The sequence below is a fragment of the Pezoporus wallicus genome, unplaced genomic scaffold, assembly GCF_028554395.1.
Source record: "Pezoporus wallicus isolate ANWC-B61680 ecotype Strahan unplaced genomic scaffold, APGP_CSIRO_Pwel_v1 contig_8673, whole genome shotgun sequence".
Classification (NCBI taxonomy): domain Eukaryota; kingdom Metazoa; phylum Chordata; class Aves; order Psittaciformes; family Psittacidae; genus Pezoporus; species Pezoporus wallicus.
Genome location: NW_026637196.1, coordinates 1,624,657 through 1,645,822, shown reverse-complemented (window position 1 = coordinate 1,645,822; position 21,166 = coordinate 1,624,657). Strand labels below are relative to the sequence as shown.

The following is a 21,166-nucleotide window of genomic DNA, read 5'->3' as shown; positions in this document are numbered from 1 at the left end:
ATATGTTCCCATATTATTAAGCATGAATATATATTTAACAAAGACCTGTTATATTACACTCACCCTCATTACAGTGTACCGGTGCAGTATTCTCCTGATGATGTTCCAGAATAGCCCTACTGCTTCCCAGGAACGTAAGTACAACAAAATATTTTACTTAATAATTTGTTCTTTACTATTCTTTATCCACTCCCATTTTTACCAGCATATAACCCTTGAAGGGACACTGTATGTTCTGGTAGTGACCATGTTGCAGAAACAGTACATCCAGCTGCTTGCCAATAACTACATCTCTAAAGCATTCAGGTTGGACAAAGCTTTGGGCAATCTGGTCCCTGCCCTCCTCCACAAAGGAGGGTGGACTAGGTGATCTTCAAAGGCCCATTCTGACCCAAATCATTCTGTGATTAGAAGAATTCAGCTGTAAAACATTTGTTATCTATACAACACATGGCATGGGTTTAACAGCAATCTTTTTGGAGGACCTGCATAAATGTTCACCTTCACCTCACAAGAACACCCCATCTGAAACTAACACTAATGAAACCTATGCACCTCTGCAACCACCTAGGGAACAGATTTTGTGCTTACTACTAGGCATGGAGTCTGGGATTTTCAAAGGAATCAGCTAACTTTCCTGTATCTGATACCTAGTAATAGGTACTCTCTCCAGTACTCATCCTATTAACCCCCCTGCACTGCTCTATTTCAGGGATGCTTTTGTCATGTATCTATAAAAATCTTCATTGGTACCTGTGCTATTTGATCACAAGTATGGCACCAAAATATACTCATTCGTGCCTTTTTATTCAAATCCTAGAGTCCTCATGTAAAGTTTGGTTGTGCAGGAAAAAAAAAAACCAACAACTAAAATCTCAGAAGATATAAAAGGCCATAGAAATTATTGTCTACTTCACCACCATGATGAGTAAATCCAGCATGTTCAGATTAGCTGGTTTTAAACAGAGCTGTTTTGCTGGATCAATTACTCAAAGTGAAACAAGTTTACCAAAATTATTATCCAATGTGGTACTTCTGAAAAGGGAACATTCAGTCCCTTCTGAATTCTCTTTGGAACAACTCATACCAGCAATGGCTTTTTATTTATTTAACCTGTGCATGTGAAAATACACAAGTCCCAAACTAAGCACACCGTGATCTCTATTTAAGATTGTCCCTGGTTGCATCTCTTCTAGGAATCATAAATAAGTTGACTAAAACAAATATGCTTGTTTTCTAAAGGTGTTCAAAGACTGAGATGCAAAATAAACTGCTTTCAAACCTCAGCCACGATGGTTATGAATTCAGCAATATAAAAGTGTGAAATCATGTCAGAGGAGATAGGAATCTTATTGACATGAATTGCAGTTGAGACAAAGACATATATACATGCCATTGGTAAGAAACAGCTTAGGTATTCTCAGCAGAAGTAATCTGAACAGTAATATTATGAAAACACACAGGAGGATCTAGAAAGAACAAAAAAGAAAGCCCCAAACCTAAAGCATATGTTTAACTTCTCCAAACTTACCACTGCTTTTAGTTTTTCAGCAGTATATAGTCTGATTTTGAACTGCTAAAACAATTTCCATTTTAATATATGACAACACGCATTACACAGTGAGGAAAATGCTGTGAAAGTTTTCATAGCATGAGAATTCTATACCCTTCCATCTATTATTTTAGGACTAAAGACAGCCATCAGTCCTCATGGGGTTCTAAGGATAAGATAACTTCAGAACAGAAGAGCATCGTGGTGCAGCAGACACCTGCTGTACTGATGACAGACCTATGGCACCCACAGACCAATTGTCAAACACTACATTTTTTTCCTGCCTCTGTATTCAAATATGTAGGGATATTAATGTTGAAAGAGCTGATACGGCACTGTACATGACACTGACAATCATCTGCTAAGTAAGCTATCTTCGATCATGGTATAAAATCCTCAGGAAGAATGTGAGTTCTTATTTGGCACTTGGCTGCCCAAAGTTTGTCCAGCCTTATATGAAAGGCTTGCCTTATGAAAAATCCATGCTAAAAAAATCAATCACATATTGCACACACAACTATTTCACCATATTGAAAGAAATTCTGCTGTGGAAAGGGAACAAGACCTTTCGACAACTTGAGTTTGCTCCTCCCAACTTACGCTCTGTGTTTGTTGAGACGTTGTTCAGTTCTGTATCTCCTGATCTTCGTTAAGCACTGCTGTAGCGTCAGTATTTACTTCCCTCAGGGCATTCTGTAAAGTCTGTTCCACCCACTCATCTCCTCACACACTCCAAGCTGCTCATGTATTTTGGAAATAGCCTGAATATCACGGGACCCACAAAACTTAGTGCAGTCATGGCAGGAGTTCTGCTAGAAACATTCCTCCTGATAAATCTAAAACTTAATAAAACTGTTTGACCTGCACTGTCCGTCCCTCCCCCAGTTACATAAACACCTTTGGGATTTTCCTCCTCTTTCTCATTAAGGAACACAAGTTCCAGTGGCAGACTACCATGAACTAAGCTGCTTGAAACATGAATTTATTGCTTTAGTGTGGAAAAAACTATAAGAAACCATTGCCATTGGTGACGACTGAGACAAAAATGGTACAAAAGTTTTTTAGTACTGTTGAGATACATGTCTATGAAGTTCGCTGGTCTGGTATTAAGGTATATTAAAACTTACTGCTTTGTCACAAAGAGCACTGCATGAAACTTGATCTACTAATTACATTATCTACCATGTCAGCATCATCCTATTCAATTTTGTCAAAAAGCAAAGAAGGTTCATTCAAGTGCTTGGTATCAACCCTATTCATTTATTCTGGAAAGATGCCACTTACTCAGCTGGGCCTATGAGAGGAAGGAAAGGCAGTTATTACAGCTGAGGTCACTGAGAGACAAAATATACTTAGACAGAAGACCCTAGACATAGTGATAGGCAAGGAATTTGCTCATACGCACCCCCAGGAATATGTCCCCATTCATTCATTTTCTCATAGCAAAGAATTTCTGATTATGGTTGAGCAGAAGAGGACTTACAGTATGACAAATCCATGCATGAGCTCTGTGCAGTGATTTTGTAACACTGTAAGCTACACTCTTACTTTATATCTCAGTTATTTTTCTCTCTCACTCTTTCAACTTCTCTGATTAAACTGAAAAATCTAGTGCAGGCACTAAAACAAAACCCTCTTCTTCACTTTCTTTTGAAATTTGGAACTCCAGAGATGCTTCCAATAACTCCATATCACATCCTCTCATACATGCTTGTATGTAATTCTTGTATGACAAGAATTTAATCATTAAACAGACGATAAAGACTATTGCTTATCAACTACATGATTTCTCTGTCTTGACCACCAAAAGGCAATCATTTAAGTGAAAAGAAATAAAAGACAGAGAGAAAGGAGATCCAGCTAAGTCTGCCATTACGGAACATAGAATGATCAGGAAGAAACAGTGAATGTATTCAAGTGTCACAACAAAAAAATGAGATCTTTTAAACAGCACAGCACTTCTGTTCTCGAGCACAATAAAATCAGAAGCCTCCAGCACTCAGAAGGTAATTCCATTTCTTTCACTATCTTACAAAAAAAAACATTCAGACATCTGCAGGGCTGACATTTTTCCTGAATCCTGATGTTATGTTGCAGAAGAGAAGAAAATTACAGAAAACACTTATAGAACTCATGATAGGAAATCAATTCCAGGTCAGCCAAGCCGTCTTCTTGCCAAAATAGGAGTTTCCTTTAGAGCATTTTCTAGTGTTTTCCCCATCCAGTACCAAAATAGTAACTCGGTATTTCTCACTGTTTCTCTGAGAAGATGATAGCCTAATGTATAGGCTAATAGATCTGACTTCCAGAAAGTCAGGCTAGGCAAGATGACGACTTTTTGTCTACTACCTATCCTAGTATTTTTCAATTACTCTTAAACCTTCACCTTTCAGCTCAATAAATAATCTCTCTATTTCATGAGTATTTACAGCTTTAAGTTATTAACCTTTCACCTTGAAAATGTCACTGTGATCTCCTGCTGCTTACTATTAAACTCTTATTCTTTGCTCATTAGTTGCTTCATTCACATGTCCCTTGCTTACTTCATCACCCTTTATGTACTCTGGACAGATAGACTATGGGTAATGAATGGTCAAAAAGGGGCGCAACATGACAAAATGCAGTATTGCTGAAGCTTACCGTATTATGTGATACTTTAGAATCTACTTAGAGCCCTCTCCAGTTTTTCAGGATCCTTGCTGAGAGGCAGACATCAGCATACATTAATGCCATGCAATACAGAGGGGCCATTCTGCTCCCTCCTGAGATCAACCCGTTTATACTTAAAACAGTCTCATCAGTCATTTTGGCCAAAATAAATCCTCTTCGTTCCTCATTCACCATGACATCAAGTTTCTCTCTGTCATATTTCCTTTCAGAACAGGTATTCCCACCCTCTGTACCATTTACTGATAAAGCTGTTAAATAGCCCATAGCTCAGAACGTACAGGAAACTTACAGGCAGGGTTAATCGACACTGATTTCCATTTATACTTGTGATCTGTACCACCTTAGGCATGCACTGAAGTCCGTATCAAGAGTTAACTATTTAAGTATGCAACTGATGTTGGAATGTCCTACATCCATACTTACAACTTCTGTCAAATTAGTAAACTCGCCAAAAAAATGACACTGTAATAAGAAGTCTTTCCAAATAAGCCTTTTAAATTGACATGTAATTATGAACACTTTTCTAGTTCTTCGATCCTATATCAAGTATTCTGATATTTTTACTCAGGTTGATGTTAAGTAGCAAACTTTGTATTATCAAGCAGTCTTATTCACAAGAGTAGAGAGTAAATCAGTGCATCATTAAATACAGCATGTTCCATTTACCCTTTTAAATACTAATGCAACATGAAGATTCTTTCAGTTCTCCAGAATTTCTTCAGTACCCCAGCACTCACTGAAAAATTCAACATGGATGTCTTTTAAAGCTCCTTAGCTAGTTCCTACAGAATTCTTGAACACAAGCTGTCTTGACCAGTTGTTTTGCAAACTATGCATTTTAATAGTTGCTTTTCCACAACATCTTTGTGTATTATGAAAACCATTGAATTACTTCTATGTGACAGCAGAGAAACAATTGTTTGGAGTGTTTTTCCTAGAAGAGAAATATTTATTATTATTTTTCTTTTTGTCTGTATTATTGATAAAGCTACCACACACATCTATGACAGATTCGTATCACTGACAAGGAGATTTTGCTACTAATGTGCTTGGAAAATTTCCTTAGACTTCTTAACTCTGTTGCTGGTTTCTTCTTCATTTCTTTTGCTTTCTTCATCTATTGTTAAACTTGTGACTTTTCAACTTCCTTTTGCTGAAAGCAATGCACTTTTTTCCTAATTTTTTATACCAGCATAGTCACTGCTTTCAGCTATGTATTTGTGGCTTTCTCACCATTTACACAAATGGCCTAATAAGTATCTCAATTTTTCTATCCACAGCCTTTTTTTCAACTGAGTTAGTGTGACATTGTTCTAAACTTTCAGGTGGTATTTAGTCACTAAAGTCCATTTCTTGGAATATCTAGGCTAAAGCACATATCAGACCACTTCAGATTTTATTCTGTTTCAAAGAAATGTGTATTCAAGCCACAATCACTTTCACTTGTATATCATCTGGGATTAGTTGTGAGCTCAGTTCTTCCCTCAATTCTTGATTTGCTTGAGAATAGGACTAAGACAATATCCTCATCTGTCATATGACGATTTGCATTCAGATATTGCCATCTATTCAAAGTTTGCAAAGATGTTCTCCTGCTGGCAGAATGAAACCTCTGGTATGCCAGTTGTATTGAAGGCTTCACATACACACATACACAACAGGCTAGTTAGTATTGCATCCAGGTCTTTAGTTGGATTTGACATCAGCAAACACATCAACATTTATTTTAAGTATTAATTGATCTTTTGGCCTTCAAGATCATTTGGTTCAATGGCTGGGGAAAGAGGAAATGTCATTTTTGTCATATGATGCTGTTCCCAACCTACTTCTTCTTTTGATTCTAATTACAGGAAACCTCTTTCCTAGTCTGAGAAATGCTAGTTTATCAGTATACATGTTTAGAAATTAGTAGTTCCATTCCATTGCCACTTGTTTATTAGCCAGCCTCATCACATTGGGAGTAAGCAGATAATGAACTCTTTCAGTCCTTGGTGCCTTGATTAATTTTATTCTTTACACTTTGACTCTCTGCTAAGCAAGTGATTTTTAGTCCTTGCTTTTCTATCATTTCCCTTGGCTTCTAATATAACAGCATTCAAACAAGTCTAGCCTAAGAAGTCTAGGAGGTTGTTCTCCATCCAGTGAGCTGGAGGCCAGTCAAACCATACAGCCTCTTTTCCCCAAAGAATATAGACATGCATTTCATCGACCCAAGTCTTATAAAACATATCTGGCTAGCAGAATACTTACAGACTTTTTTAAACTTTCGGTACTATTTTACGTGTAGAACATGAATGGCATCTAAGAACATACCTTGCATGTGCTTCTTCTTTAGCATCATTTGAAAATATTAAAAATCAGTTATATTCTGCAAAACTAAACGAAGTCATTACTCACCTATTGACTATCCTTGGTAGCTCCTTGTTTATTTACTTCAGAGAACCTACTCAGCTGTTGCAATCCTACCTGGTACCCCATCCACAAGAGACACACCACCACCTTCTGAACCACCTGCTGACTGCTGACAACAATCTCCCTTGAACGGTGGTAAGTGGATCAATCTAAAAGCTCTTCAGAACCAGGCACTGAGCAACTCCCTGTTATAATATTCTACTTGCCTGGATTGCCAAAGATTATCAGCAGTTTCCGTGAATACAGAATGACCAGACATTTACTGTTGTACAAAACTCGTACAGTCCTCCTCCCTACTGCTCACAGCATGCTGGCTTCCTGGCTGCCCCTGCTCACACAGAATGCTGCTTTGTCTCTCATTTCCTCACTTTATCTATTCAGTCACATAGTGGCCCATTCCTTCCCCGGATAATGGGGTTTCCTGAATCATATTGTCAAACCGTTCTTTGTCTTCTCCAATGCTTTGTAGGCTGCCTACTCATCCTTTCATGCCTCATATCTTTCTAATAAAATCACTATGCTGCACTTCAAAAACAAAAGATTCCTTAAGCTCCAGCACAAAATACAGTATATTGCAGGTTTCCACCACTGTATCACCGCTATTAGACCCAGAAGAAGTTTTGCCCATGGCATCTACATTTTCCTCACAAACCTCACCTATTAGATAAGATGCAAGATGAAATTCTTGGGACCTTCTTGATACTATTTTACTAACTTGGCAAATTGCCTTTGAAGAACAGCTTACTAATTATGATTTCTTATTCAGTTTTCAGTGTACATCTACTGAAGTAGATCTGAATGACTATTTTAATTACAGTTGAGATATAGGTTGCCAGAAACACATCTTGAAATCCAAAAATATGTCATCTACTGCATCCTCCTGATCTGCTAACAGTATATACATGTGCATACTCATGTGTGCATATAGTGTCACATTAACTTAGAGAGATTTCTTTTTATAGCACAGCTGCTCATTACTCATATGTCTATTTTTATAATACTAACTACTTGCTACTTGTAGATAATAAGGCTTTGCATTAAGTCTCACCTTTCTTAAAGCTGCCAGTAATCAATCACATGCTGCCCAGTTCTCCTAAGGTTTTCCAAGGACCTTTGAGATGCACTGTATAGGGACCTCCATTCTGCACTATTTACATTCTCTTCTTTGTTCAGCCTGGGGTGATTGCTAGCAGAAGAGTCATCTACTCCATTTCTGCTGGCTGTGTACAGACATTGTACTGATAGCTAACAGGTTGTACGCCTGTTGGTACTGAAGAGTGAAGCTGTAGATCATACGGATTGAGTCCAAATGACCTGCAGCTTCACTGGCCATCAACTTCTGCTTCTCTTGGTAGAATTATATTGGTTTGAGCTACAGCCTGGCATCTGAAAGTTGGCCATTCCTAGGGTGATAGCCTGTAAAAACACACATATGCTGCTTATACCACATCTGTGTAGCAGACAGGATTCCAAATCCTGAACTCTTAATCTGGTACCTTTTCTTCTCTTCCTTCTCTATACATATTAATGGAGAAAGAAAAAATTAAAATCAACTAAGAGTGGCATAATTGTGTTTCCCTCACAGGGAATATGGATCTTCCTGGGTTACTAAAAACTGGTCAAAACAGAGGAGGAAAACAGGTTAATTTTTTTCAGGTGAACCTTTCAATATTTTCTATCTAGTTCACAGTCTGGCCACATAAATGATTACAACGTCAAAACCAGAAGGATGACAAGCTGGGGCAGAGGAAGGATTCAAGCCTTTCAAGCTGGCTTTGCCATTAGAGGAAAGGGATGTGAAATTGCAGCCTGAGATACCTGTTTTAAAACTAACTGTCAAAGAACCATCATCACAGAAGAAGCAGACCTTAGATAACTGGCTTACATTAGATGTGTAACTCTGAGATGAGTAAATTAAGGGGGATATGTCCAACTCTTAATAGAGGTTTTCAAGCAGCTCAAAAAAAGAGCCAAGGAGTACATGGTGGAAATACATTTTTCCTTCCAAGGGAACAGCACTTCAAAACTGTTGTGCTCTTGTGCATAAATTTATAGGAAGAAATATAATTGTTTTATTCTTTCAGAACAGCCCTCATTACAGGGTTTTTCAATTCCAGCTTAAAAGGAGATATGTATGTGTGAATTCACACATGGAGATGTGACAGGCATAATTAGTCACAAAAAAAAGGTGAAGGAAGATATAAAGCCTGCAAATGCAGAGACAGTTAGAAAGGGGAAGGCAAGGGCTCCCTCAAAAGACTACCTGTAGCCTCACACTCTGCTGATGACTAAAATGCTGAGCAGTGACTACTTTCTCATTACATATTTTTATATGGAAATGCCAGTTCTGTTACCTAATAGGAAACACTAATATCTTCCAAATATTCACATGGATCCTATTATAGCATTTTGTTAAGGTTGAAGCATGCTGTCTTTACTCTGTAATCTGCTCTGGGTTCAGAATTTGTAACAATGCAGTAAAATGGTGTAATAGCCAGCTGAAGGGAAAGATTTTAATGCTTTCAAAACAGACTTTGCCATATTGAATGACTCATGTTGATTAAGTCAAAGCACAAATTTGGAACAATTTGGCTTGTGGAAAATGTTAAGATTTTGAATCTTCATCATGATCAAGAATGAAACAAGATTTCCAAAACCAGTTTCCCACAAAATAGGGTAGTTAGATTTTGATCAACTCATAGGCTAAAATGCCAATAAAACCCCCCTGTGAAGGGCCAGAGTGACCAATAAAATTAGGCAAAAGGGAAATAGAAGACTTAATTGCTAGACAGCTGCCTTCTAGAAGTGTTAAGCTACCAGCTTCAGGATGCCTCTGCATTCTGTGGCCTGTGGCAGGAGCTGTGTCCCAGTCCTTCAGCTTCCATGGCACAGCAATGCAAAATTTTGCAGCAAAAGAGAAATTGTGTGCCAGCAAGAAAGTGAAAGAAATAGAATTTTGAGATCCAGGTTTTGATTAAATTATTACAATGAATGTGGAATTGATCCTGTAGAATTCAATTTAATAAAAAAAAATTCTTTTTAATTATTTGATTTCACACAGCTTAACTGGGGAGGACAAAAGAGACTTTAAGTTGTTCTTGAGCCCCCTTGATCTTCGAGGCTACTTAATGTGCCTTTCCATACTTGCTTTACCAGGATGAGCCTTAGGAATGCTCTGAAGTATGCACTGCTCTAAGAATCCCTCCGGGGCTGCTCTGCTCACAGTGGCTATCCAAGCACAAAGGCGCATTTCCTGCACTTCTTTTTTCTTTGAACTACTTTGGACACAAGGATGACTGCCAACTCTTGACATCTAAGAAATTAACCCTTGCACAGCAGCACAAATCAGCTATAAGGATGCTCCATACAACACTAAAAGCAGTTTTATTAGATACACAGCTTTCCCTGTTAACTCTTCCCAGAAAGGAACAGAAGCTCCCTCTAGAGCATTGTGTCCAGCAGAGACACTAATCAGGAGCAGGGTTCCCATGCCTTTTCTGATATTAGCCCTGTGGGTCACTGTGTATAACACCACAGATGATGGGACTAACCTCTTGGAGCAGGTGCTTTTATCAAAACAAAGGGAAAATGTGATGCAAAGATTTGATTACTGTTGTCTCATCAGCTGCCTCAGCAATTTCCTTCTCCAAGAGTCCAGGCTGTCGAATCCGACAAGCTTTTTCTCCAATATTCAGCTGCTGTATGAATATGGCAGGATTAAGGGATTGGAAACCAAACCATCTACGGGAGACAATTTCATCCTTTTACAGTTTCATATCAGAAACAATGTTGTCTCTTAATATTATTAAACTGTACCAAAACCAACTCTCTGCTGAAGAGCACATGACAACTACGTGTTGCAGTGAATTCTGCAACACTGAGAGGATACTGGTAGCAGAGGAGAAATGCCTAAAACGTGCATGCTCCCAGACTGTTTCCATGCTAGTATTCAAAGCCCTGTGCACAAACTGCATGTAAAATGCTTCTTAATACAGTTTTGCCTTGAAGAGGTATGCACAGTTGTGGCCTCACACACACAGATCCATTTGCACAACAGTCTTCCCAGCAATGAAGGAAGGAAAGTATTTTGCCACATTTACTTTCAGCAATGTGAAGATGCTCAGATATTAAATTAAATAGATGATATATAAAGCAACCTGCTCAATACATGCAGCTGTTTCCAAGATGTGACAGCGACAAATGCAGCAGAAAAAAAATGAAATTACCGCTTTGGGAAAGTACGAGATACCATGTTTTAAGGTGAAAAATTTATGCTTAATCAAACAAAGGTCAGTCTAATACATATAATGTCATTTGTAAAGAGTAAGTACCCATTTCAGTTGACCATACCAATCTTTAAGAACATTGCTTTTCATTTCCTGCTACTGGGCATACTGTATTTTCTCTTCTGAATCACAAAATCCTCCTTGTGGAATCAGTAGTAAATATATAACACTATGAACTTCCTCTAGTTCCTTTCAACACCCTTACTAATGATTAACTGCTTTATTAAGACTTGGCTATCTTTGCCTTTACTTATTCTCTTTAAGACAGGCTCTGCTCTCAGCTTCCTTTTAATGAAAACAAGGAGGGAAGAAGAAGAGTAATACTACCCCTACAGAAATACAAAAGACTGAAAGAGCCTGCTAGTTAGCTGCTTTACCCACCTCTATTCCACACTTCTGAGACAGACCCAGAGATGAAGTTCATCTCAACACAAGGAGGAGCAAGGCATTAGGAGTCAGCAGCAGGTACAGAGCACAGAGTGTAGAATGAACCAAGATGTTTCTCATTGTCCTGCATCTAATGCTGGTACAGATCTGTTCAGAAATGCTATCTTTTAAAACTGAGCTACTACTATTAATGTTCCTCCTGAAGTGGAATTTCGCAGTAATAACATAGCAAAACATTGCAAACTGCATTTTCGTTACTATAGTTTTGGCTAGAGTTCTCATTATGATTCACTGATTTGAAAGAGAAGTTCAAATGTGTCAAGATAAGTGAGCTGAACAAATAGCGTGTAATTGACCTGATAGCTATAGCAACATATTGGTCATCTACCAATTCAGACACACACACACAAAAAAAGAGGAGAATGCAAATGTTACTGCCTATGTGATGTCTTTACACCTAAAGACAAATGAACTGAGAAGGAGTTACACGCTAACATGCTGGGAAAACAGAACAGCAAGATTTCACCAAGAATGCCACCCAACTACCCAGCCAGCAGAGCTGAACATCTGAATTTCCATGACAAAGTCAATAGCAAACTTTAATAGACAGCAACTGTGCAATTTGCATGAAGAACAAGTGTCTGGAATCCTTAAAAGAGAGTTCAGAACAAAAAAAAATCCTAACTCAAGGATGAAACAGATTTTGTTTGTTTCTTTGTAGCATCTAGAATGCTAAATGCATTGGGATACATGGTGCTAGCAACAGCAAGTCAGCAGCTGCCAAAGAAAACCTCTGTCAGCAGCAGATAAAGCCCACAACTGAGCTGGAAGGCGTCAGGACACAAGAAACTATGTGATCACAAAGTCCAAAGATAGTTGTTGGCACAAACGTAGAACGAGGCAGATTTGCATATTGCTTTGCCAGGTTACTTGCCTGACTTCCCACCTTGACCATCCAGTTCTGCGTTCTGCAAAGTGCCAGCGTGCTAGTCTGTGGGTGAGAAGTTTTATCTGTATTGTTTTAAAAACAAGAAAAATATCAGTAGGATTGTTAGCAGTCTCTTTCATTTGACAGTCTTGCTCTCTAGGAATGGGACAAAAATTGGCTTTTTATCAGCTCTGTCATGAAATTTCTCCTTTATCTCAGCTAGATTCACTGGCAAGCTTCCCACTCTTCTCACAACAGCATCAACAAGAGTTTGAGTAAAACATCTGACTTCAAAACACTACACAAAGATACAGCTGCAATACTAGCCTTTATGTCAATACAGAGAGGCATACCAGAAAGGTAACATATCATAGACAAAGTATAAAGAATAAGGGGCATAAAAGTTCAGAGAAGTGGGGAAAAGATGTGTGTAACAAGAAACTTGTTATCTAAACACTTGTGTTTCTATAACCAGGAGAGGAATGTGAAAAACAACCGATGTTACTGTTCTATTTACTTTTTTCTACTTGGTCACCCTCATGTGAAAATCACTCTGGGCTCTGTGCCTTCAAAGGGTAATATCTTGTATACAAAGAAAGATACCTTCACCATTTGACTTGTAATTTAATATTATGATAATGTTTTCTTTTAATCAAAGAGCAGAGAGCGTTTATTTGAAAGCTGGCTGCTGGCCACCTCTTTTTAAGCTACATGAGTCTGTGGTTTCTTAAAGCTGTGTGAAACGTCTATTATGAAATTCAGGAGAAGAGAAACGCTCAAGACCTGAAGAACTGGATCCCATTTTCAGCTCTTCAATTGATTATTAACGGTACAGGTATGGGCAGAAGCTCTGATCGATAATACTTTCCATACAGACAACACAGATAAACAGGACCAGGCTCTATCCAGTGTAGAGGAAGGCAAAATCCCAGGTGAGAATACCTCACATTCTTAGACAAGAGACAATGAAGAAATGTCATGGCAAATAAAGTTGCATGGGGAGAATAATAAAATATGCTAGGAGAAAAGAGATGCAAACATTAAAATGCCTTTTTTTTTCTTTTTTTAAGAACTTGGAGAAACAGCCTATCAAACTGAGGTAATGTCCATTGCTTGTTTTGAGAACACATCACTGGGTTTCCAAACTGAGTATACTGTCAATTCCTCCCTTACCAAGCAGAAGACTGGATATGGTACCTCCTGGAAACTACACAATAACTGTTAGTGGTAAAGTATACGTAATAAAACTCACTACTACACTGCAGCAAAGCTACTTCTTTAGGTTCTCATTTGCAAGCAGCCAAAGACTGTAGGTAGGTCTTGGGGTAAACATGTAAGGATTGCAAGACCTAGCTTTTTTAGAGGAGCACCACTTGTATTTTGCCATAAAATACTGGCTCAGAATTATTTTGCCCAGAATCCCCACTCACCACTCTTTATTAAACCCACTGATAATGGAAAAATACACCACACCATAATTATGGTGGCTTCCACATATGAAGGCAGTATCTGAGGGTATACTGATACTTACAGTTCATACATTACTATAGCCTTTATCTAGAAGCATCACCGAGCATGCATGTGAATACACGTGTTGCCTGCATATACTAGTGACTGGGACTTGACTACATTGGCTTTGTGCAAAAGACAAGGTCATGAAAATGTGCAGTTATACAGAGACTAATTTTAGTCATGTGCTCAATTCTTTTCTAACTGATGAATTTGACTTTTCTTATAGCAATGTAATGCCTTTTTTGGAGTTAGGAAAGCCTTACTGATCATTTTCTAAAACTCCAGAAGTTATTTTTATGGCCAGAAGCTTGGACCTTGGACATGTGTCACTACAACTTATGTCTCACTGGGAGTTCAGGAAAGAGCTTCAGATCTCCTCAGTCATTTTCATACCACACTAGTGCAATCCCCATATCCTCACCAGCTGTTCTACCTGCCATGTGGTCCCAATGTGCCTGACAGGAAGCCTGGTGAATCAACAAGGGAAAAGCTTACTTCTGTGAAAGAAATAAGCAAAAGGCAGAAAAAAAGCAGAGCAAAAGTCTATGTAGAAATGAAAGGAGTAATCAAAGGACTCAATTCCAGAAAGTTCATATCCTTACAGGTGAGTGAAGTTTTTATATTGCATTTATATTAGAAGCTGTAAACACACAATGGGAAGAGAATAAATCCACTGCATATTCTCCTTACCTCTTGCTCTTGTCTGCTCCAAAGAACTTAACCTACTCTTTTCAAAGGGCCAGAAATTGCACACTTCCTTATAGCATGTGCCCCAAAAAGCATCTTTGGCAAAGCCATGCCCAGATACCGCTGAATGTAAGGAATGGAGCAGAAGTATGAATAGCACAGTCCAGGAGAACCATGCTATGGACAGCAGAGATGGTGATACAAACTTGAAATGTAACAGGCTTGCCCTTGCCTGGGATAATTTAGTTCTGAGAAAAGGATATATCATTACCAGGAGCCCTACATACATGACCGAATGCAGACGACAGTGGTCCTAGGTAAAAATCACATTTCTCTTCTTGACTTAAATCAAGACATTAGGAATCTGGCAACACTATGTACTAAAAATGCTCCCCCCGGAACACAAAAGAAAGAACATAGAGGATACGCTCCCCTAGACCATGTGAGAAAATGTCTCCTGATTTTCCACCTGGTTGTGAAAGTTTGGTTTAGGCCACAAATATTGAAAAACAGCTAAAGCTACTTGACTTGCCTGATCTCTTGGAGGAAAAACAGTTATTTTTGTTAAAGGAGAGGATATACATTTTACTCCCTTCTTCAACAGACAATTTAATTCTTTCTTCAGGGCACTGTCCATAATTCCTGCCATTAATGTCCATCACATGTCTGACAGGCCAAGAAGCTCCCTCCCCCTTCTGAAAGAGGGCAGCCCTTGTTCCACTCACATTCTCTGAAGCCAAAATGCTTTTAATTGATTGCTTTTCTCTCTTCTTTTTCTTAAGCATGCTTTTAAAGTCACTCTATAATCTATACACACTCAGCAACAACTTCAGTTACCTTTCCCAGCATATGTGTGAAAACCCATTACTTTACGCCTTAGACCCAAAACCCCTCAAGCAAGCTAGAAAAACCTGAAGGGCTTTATTTTACAATTAGCTGTTTGGTTTGGGCTTTTTTTGTTTATTTGTTGATTGGGTTTGGGTTGGTTTTTTTTCTTTTTTCCCCAGAAGACAGGGAAGGGTAGCAGGTGTTGCAAAGGAAAGAAATGGAAAATAGTCAACCCTGTAACCTGTAGCCATGATGGAGAGGTTTCTGCACATCTGCTCTGTTCATGAATTGCAGACCAGTGTTAGATGGACTGGAAACAAGAGGCTCCTGCCTTAAGACAAAACAGGGAAAGGCACAATCTGTTGATGTCTGTAACACTCTGTGCACAATGACCTGTCTTGATTTTTTTTTTGCATTCAACATATAAGCCAAGACTGAATAAAGTGTCTTCTGCCCATTTTTCTTCTGCCATTCCTGGTAATATAGTTATTTAAGACTGGGAAAGAAAAAGGCAGAGGAGTGAATATCCAGTTAAACTTGCAGCTTGTATGAAGTGCATCATCAAATACCCTAAAAGCACATCTTACTTTTTCATCATGTTGTATCATTAGCAGAGTTATCCACAGCAAATATACTTCTTGGTGTTAGAACCTTATTTGGCTCCTTCTTTAGAAATCAGTCTAATAATTGAGTTACAGAGGAGCAGTGAACGATGACCCCAATTTCTTTATTACCTCAAAAAATCAGGGCAGCGGGCATGCTGCATGGTTAGTACTTCATTTCCTTGCTGGTATGACTGGCACATAGGACAATTTGCTTGGAAATTTTAAAACCAGCATTTTAGAAATTAAGGAAAGTTGTTTCCTTTCAGCATATTCCATTAACAGGAAGAATCCTAGCATGTGAGATATTGTTACTTAAGCTGTCTGAAATGGATTTCAGGCATTTAGAAAAATCAAGCTAATGAAAGGACTTACACTATTACTTGTCGCTGCTCCCACAAACATGAAACAGAGCATATGTTGTGTTACCCATTTTAGTTTGATACTCCTGCAACGTCGCAACAGTCTTTGGCCAAACCAAACCATCATTTAATGAGGTAACTATCTTTTTCAGGTGGAATGATGCAACTGGCACATGGAAAAGAGGTCAGACTTAATCCTTAGCTCCTACACTTGTCCTGGGTCAGAAAACCCGTAAGACAACTCTGCTCAGCTGCCGCAGCTTTGAGAGTTTAGCTTCACAATCAGGTCTTGAGGGTTTTTTGTTTCCAGCACTCCTAGCAGAGGGTGAATGTCTTGTGGTCCATTCTCATCTAAATTTCCAAGAGAGGGCTGCCTTGAACTGTGGTGGACTGCACTCAATAACCCAAGGGACCCAACTGGTCCTTTAGTTCTCCATTATTTGTAGCACACTTTGTCTCTCTAGTGAATCCACTGCCAGGATGTCACACACTTGACTCGTCCTTGCCTTGGCAGGTTAGAAGAACATTACCCATGTCCAAGTAGTCTGCCATGAACACCAAACCAAACAGAAAGCAATGAAGAAATCAGGCTGCTAGTAACACAGCAATGTTTTTCAACAGTGTGCTGCGTATTCTCAAGCAATAGAAGAGTCAATGTGTCCTCCTGGGCTGTGTTCAGACATTTCACATATTTCTGCTTCCTGCAAAACAGACTTTTATCTTTAGGAGCCTTTCACCTCTGCTGAAATCCAGTCCTACTCATGGTTTGATGTTATTGTAGCTTTCCCTCTGTTGTAACTCCTTTGCACACTGTATTTACTCACAACTGTTCCAGGATTAACTGACTTTCACTGAAGAAACCTGTTAAATATAAAAGCTTTTGACCTCCAAACAGGTCTCAAAAAATGTGAGTTTGATGAGTCATTTTGAACAATATTTCAGTGGAGATAGATGCTGGGGTTTTAGATGTTTTTTCTTGTGCTGTTTATATGGACATTTCTGCTAACTCAGTTCACAGTAAGGACCCAGGTTTATGAAGTGAACTGATGTCAACTGATGTATTGGAGAGATTTGCTGAAATGAGCAACTACCAGTTTGTGAATAATTACCTGTTATAAGTTAATTTGGGATCTATAATCAGCAAACTGCAACTTATACATTGTATTTCACTGCTGTTTGAAGTATTGTGCAATATGCGGGAACAAAGGATTTGAATAGAGCCAAGTATATTTCAAATATCAAAGCTAAATTACATTTTTTTCCCTCAAGGCTTCTGGGTTCAAAAGAACAAAAAAATATACAAACATAGATCTATGCACTCTGCATAGATTTTCTTTATAAAAATTATTAAGAAATATTAAGAACAAAGCAAGATATCACTAGGCCAAAACTGGTTTAAATTCTATAAATTAAAATCTAACTATAGCCAAGTCTAGGTCACACAGAATTGGGATCAATAAATCAAATTAATGATGATGTCCTAAATAATCAAATTCTGAAATCATCAAATGAAAGCATCAGGTAATGGAACCAAATCACAAGGTTAACACAGACAGAATTGCTTTGCATCAATCCTCTACCAAGAGATTGAAAGTGATGCCTGTTTTCCTTTGATCTAAAGCTGCACCTCGGTTCCAACCTAGCACAGTGGTCTTGGTGCAGATGTCATGGGACATGACATTCCAGGCTGATTTTAAACCCTTAAGCAAGTTTTAAGAGAATACAGCAAGCTTCTTTCTTGTATCACATCGTTGTTACACAAACTATTATTACTCTGCTAGTCTTATTTCTGACTTTGAATACAAAACCCCAAATGTTTAATGAAGGTAGTTATTGAAACAGGATGGTAACTCACAGTACTAGCTTTAAATAATGACTCTTCAACTTCTTAGTTTAAAAAAGTCTTATCCAGTTCTCATTTATATGGAGGAAACTACTGACAGTATTACTTCCCACCATTTCAACTGTGCCCAGACCCTGTATATTCTGTAGGGTAACAAAAAGGAAGTTTCTTTTCTTCAATATTAAAGGACAAATAGAGAATGAGACTTAGGTTTGGGTTTGGGGCTTTTTTGCCTTTCCATCTTGGAAACTTTGATGCAGATGACTCCAATTATTGGCACCAAAAAATGCAGTACCTTGTTAAACCCCAAAAACTAGCAGTAAAATGAGATTACTCCACATGACATGGTCTGTCTAGGGGCTCCCTGTACAGACATTAGGAAAAGAAAAGTATCTCTAGACAGCAATTCATTGCATGTCTGCTAGTCATGGATTAGCAATAGAACTGAATCCTCTCTGAACAGCCCAAGTGGGATAAATCTCAGTGTCTCAGGACTGAACTGTTACACTGATACAGGGCAAATGTCTTCACTTCTCAGCCACTCAAAAGCAGGTATTTTTCTATTGGAGATATTTTTCTACTGGAGGTATTTTTCTGCTCCATAGGACTGGTGAATCATGAGAAAGAGCCCCTATAATAACCATTTTTTTCTTTTAAAAATAAATTAAAAATTTCAGGACTGGGATGGACTTCCACTCAGGGATTTGGGGACGGTGTTACCTCAGATATCCAAGGACAGTTAACTGACTTCGGCATCTTCAAAATAGCCAGGGTGGTCTAATTCTCTTGTGAGATTCATGCATTTTGCTACCTTACCCAGAGTTTTTAGATGCATTTAAAAATAACAAAACCACAGTACTTAGGCATTTGCCTTTCAAGATCTTCCCTATATCACCACAGAGAATCCTAATGGCAGTGATGCTGTCATAAGAGCCCGTGGTGCAAGCAGCAGCAGGGAATGTTCAAAAACATGACTCAGCTGGGGTGAACAGGAGACAATGTCAAGGACGCTCCATTCCTTCTTTCTCTGGGGTAACGACTGGACATTATAGGCAGTATCAACTTCATTTAAAAGGATGCCAGAATCTTCACAGCTGTAAATCACAGCTGAATCATTGCTTTCTGTTCCTTACCCAAACTACATTCTACTAGCAGCTCTGAAAATAAACAAAACATCCCCCCCCAAAAAAAAACCATATGCATGTTGACAAACCTCTTAACTACTGTCCTAGCACTGCACTTGAGAAAACGAGGGAAGCAGAGAAAGCCTCATTTGAATTACATGAGAATAAATTCTGCCCTCAAGTTTTTCGGTATGAGTACATTTAATTTATGAAAATTAAAGTTTACCCAGATGCATTTGGATAGGAGTTATTCCAATTCAGTTGCAAATAAACTGGAATCGCAGCTAATAAAAGGAAATCTTTCCTGTTTATTTCAAGTAGACTAACACCCAGTATGGGCTAACACCGCTAGGAATTTCATGTACCTTCCTGAATTGGCTACCTAATACTTAATCTTGGTATTTACTTATAATGGTAACAGCTACACTGAAAAAAAGGTAGAATTTTCCATCTTTCCTCAATAATACGCTGGGTGCTGAAGCTAAGAAATGAGAATTCTGATTGCGCGCTCTATCGTATTTTCACACCATTGTACATGTACTGTCATTAAATATTCAGCAACTTAATAGCACCAATCAAAATTACATTTTTATACTTGAAAATGTGGCCAGTTGCATAAAGTACTCTCTTAAACTTCTGTACTGGATCACTTTGTATTTCTTATAGTGCTATGTACCCAGGGATGGGCACTACTGGGAATAAAGTTACTGCCAAGTCTGCTACTTAAACTCCTTGTTTCCATCATTCTGACACAGAATTAATTTTGGGATGGAGATGAAGGCCTGGGGGTAGAAAAGGAGAGGATGGGACACTCCTCATTAGCCTCAGCAGCCTAATTCCCTTTCAACCACCACAATTCAAAGTCAGGTTAACCCCTTCATTATTTAATAGCTTATCTGTTTTCAAGCATGTGTTTAAGAAAAGTTACGATCTGTACTCTTAGCAAGTACTTTTGCAATGTTATGTTCATTATTTGAAGTGTAGATGCTGCTGCAGTATCTGTAACCCACATTTGGAGTGTTTACTGCTACGTGATTTCTACCCACAAACTCCTACCAAGTAGCTGTTCTGTCAGGTTTTCTTTTCTCGGTCTGGTCACTATCTTACTTTGTTGTTGTCAATGGTTAAAGAACCTATCCTCATGAAGAAGTAAATAGTTTCTATCCTATCATCCATACCATGCTTTCCACTAATTTCAAAATCACTCCATTCCACAGGTTTTGTAAAAAAATATGAAGCAGATCACTTGAGTTTTTCTTTAATTAGTCACATCAAAGCTTTCCTGTGATGTCTGAACTCCTTCTTTATGGAATTTTGATTATGGTAACCTATGGATGAACATGCTTAGATCTTAACTCGCATTGCGCTGTTGCCTCCTCCTTTTAAGGTCTTTCTGCTAATTCAGCTGTCATCTGTTTTTGCAATATTGCTGTCACAAAGTATTATGAGTGCTGTCTAACCATTCCCAGACACTTTAAAGCTTTCTTGGGGGCAAAGCTGCAGAGCAGAATTCAGCATTCACCCTTTTTACATCAACCAAGACTTAACATTCATTTTCATGTAGCACAGCTTGTAGTGATCAGACGCCTGGTGTTCTGATGCACCTCTGGCTGACACAACTCCAGCATCTATTTGGTCACATACGCAGCAGCTGTATGCACTATCTATCTGTCAAATCCACCAACCTTTTTTATTAAGCTCTCACCCTTTTCTCTGCTGATGTATGCAAAAAACTTCCTCAACTGATTTTAAGAAGTCATGGTTGATGCTTTTACTGTCGTATGACAGTGATATATATCAGATAACCACAAGGGTATAGAAGAGTAATAAAATAACCACAGTACAGAAATAAAAGAAGTGAACGGATGTTCTCTAATACAGAGAAGAAAGAGAATCTGAGGTCATTCAGCCAGGTTACAAGTATCAAATTATTAACAGATATCCAGTGAACCAGCAGCTAGTGTATCTGTCTG

General features: G+C 38.5%; 1 protein-coding gene across 2 annotated transcripts in view; it reads right to left on the bottom strand.

Moving 5' to 3' along the window:
• Positions 1-21,166, bottom strand: part of LTK (leukocyte receptor tyrosine kinase) — a 95,690-nt gene that overhangs the window by 54,017 nt on the left and 20,507 nt on the right. The window lies entirely within an intron of this gene.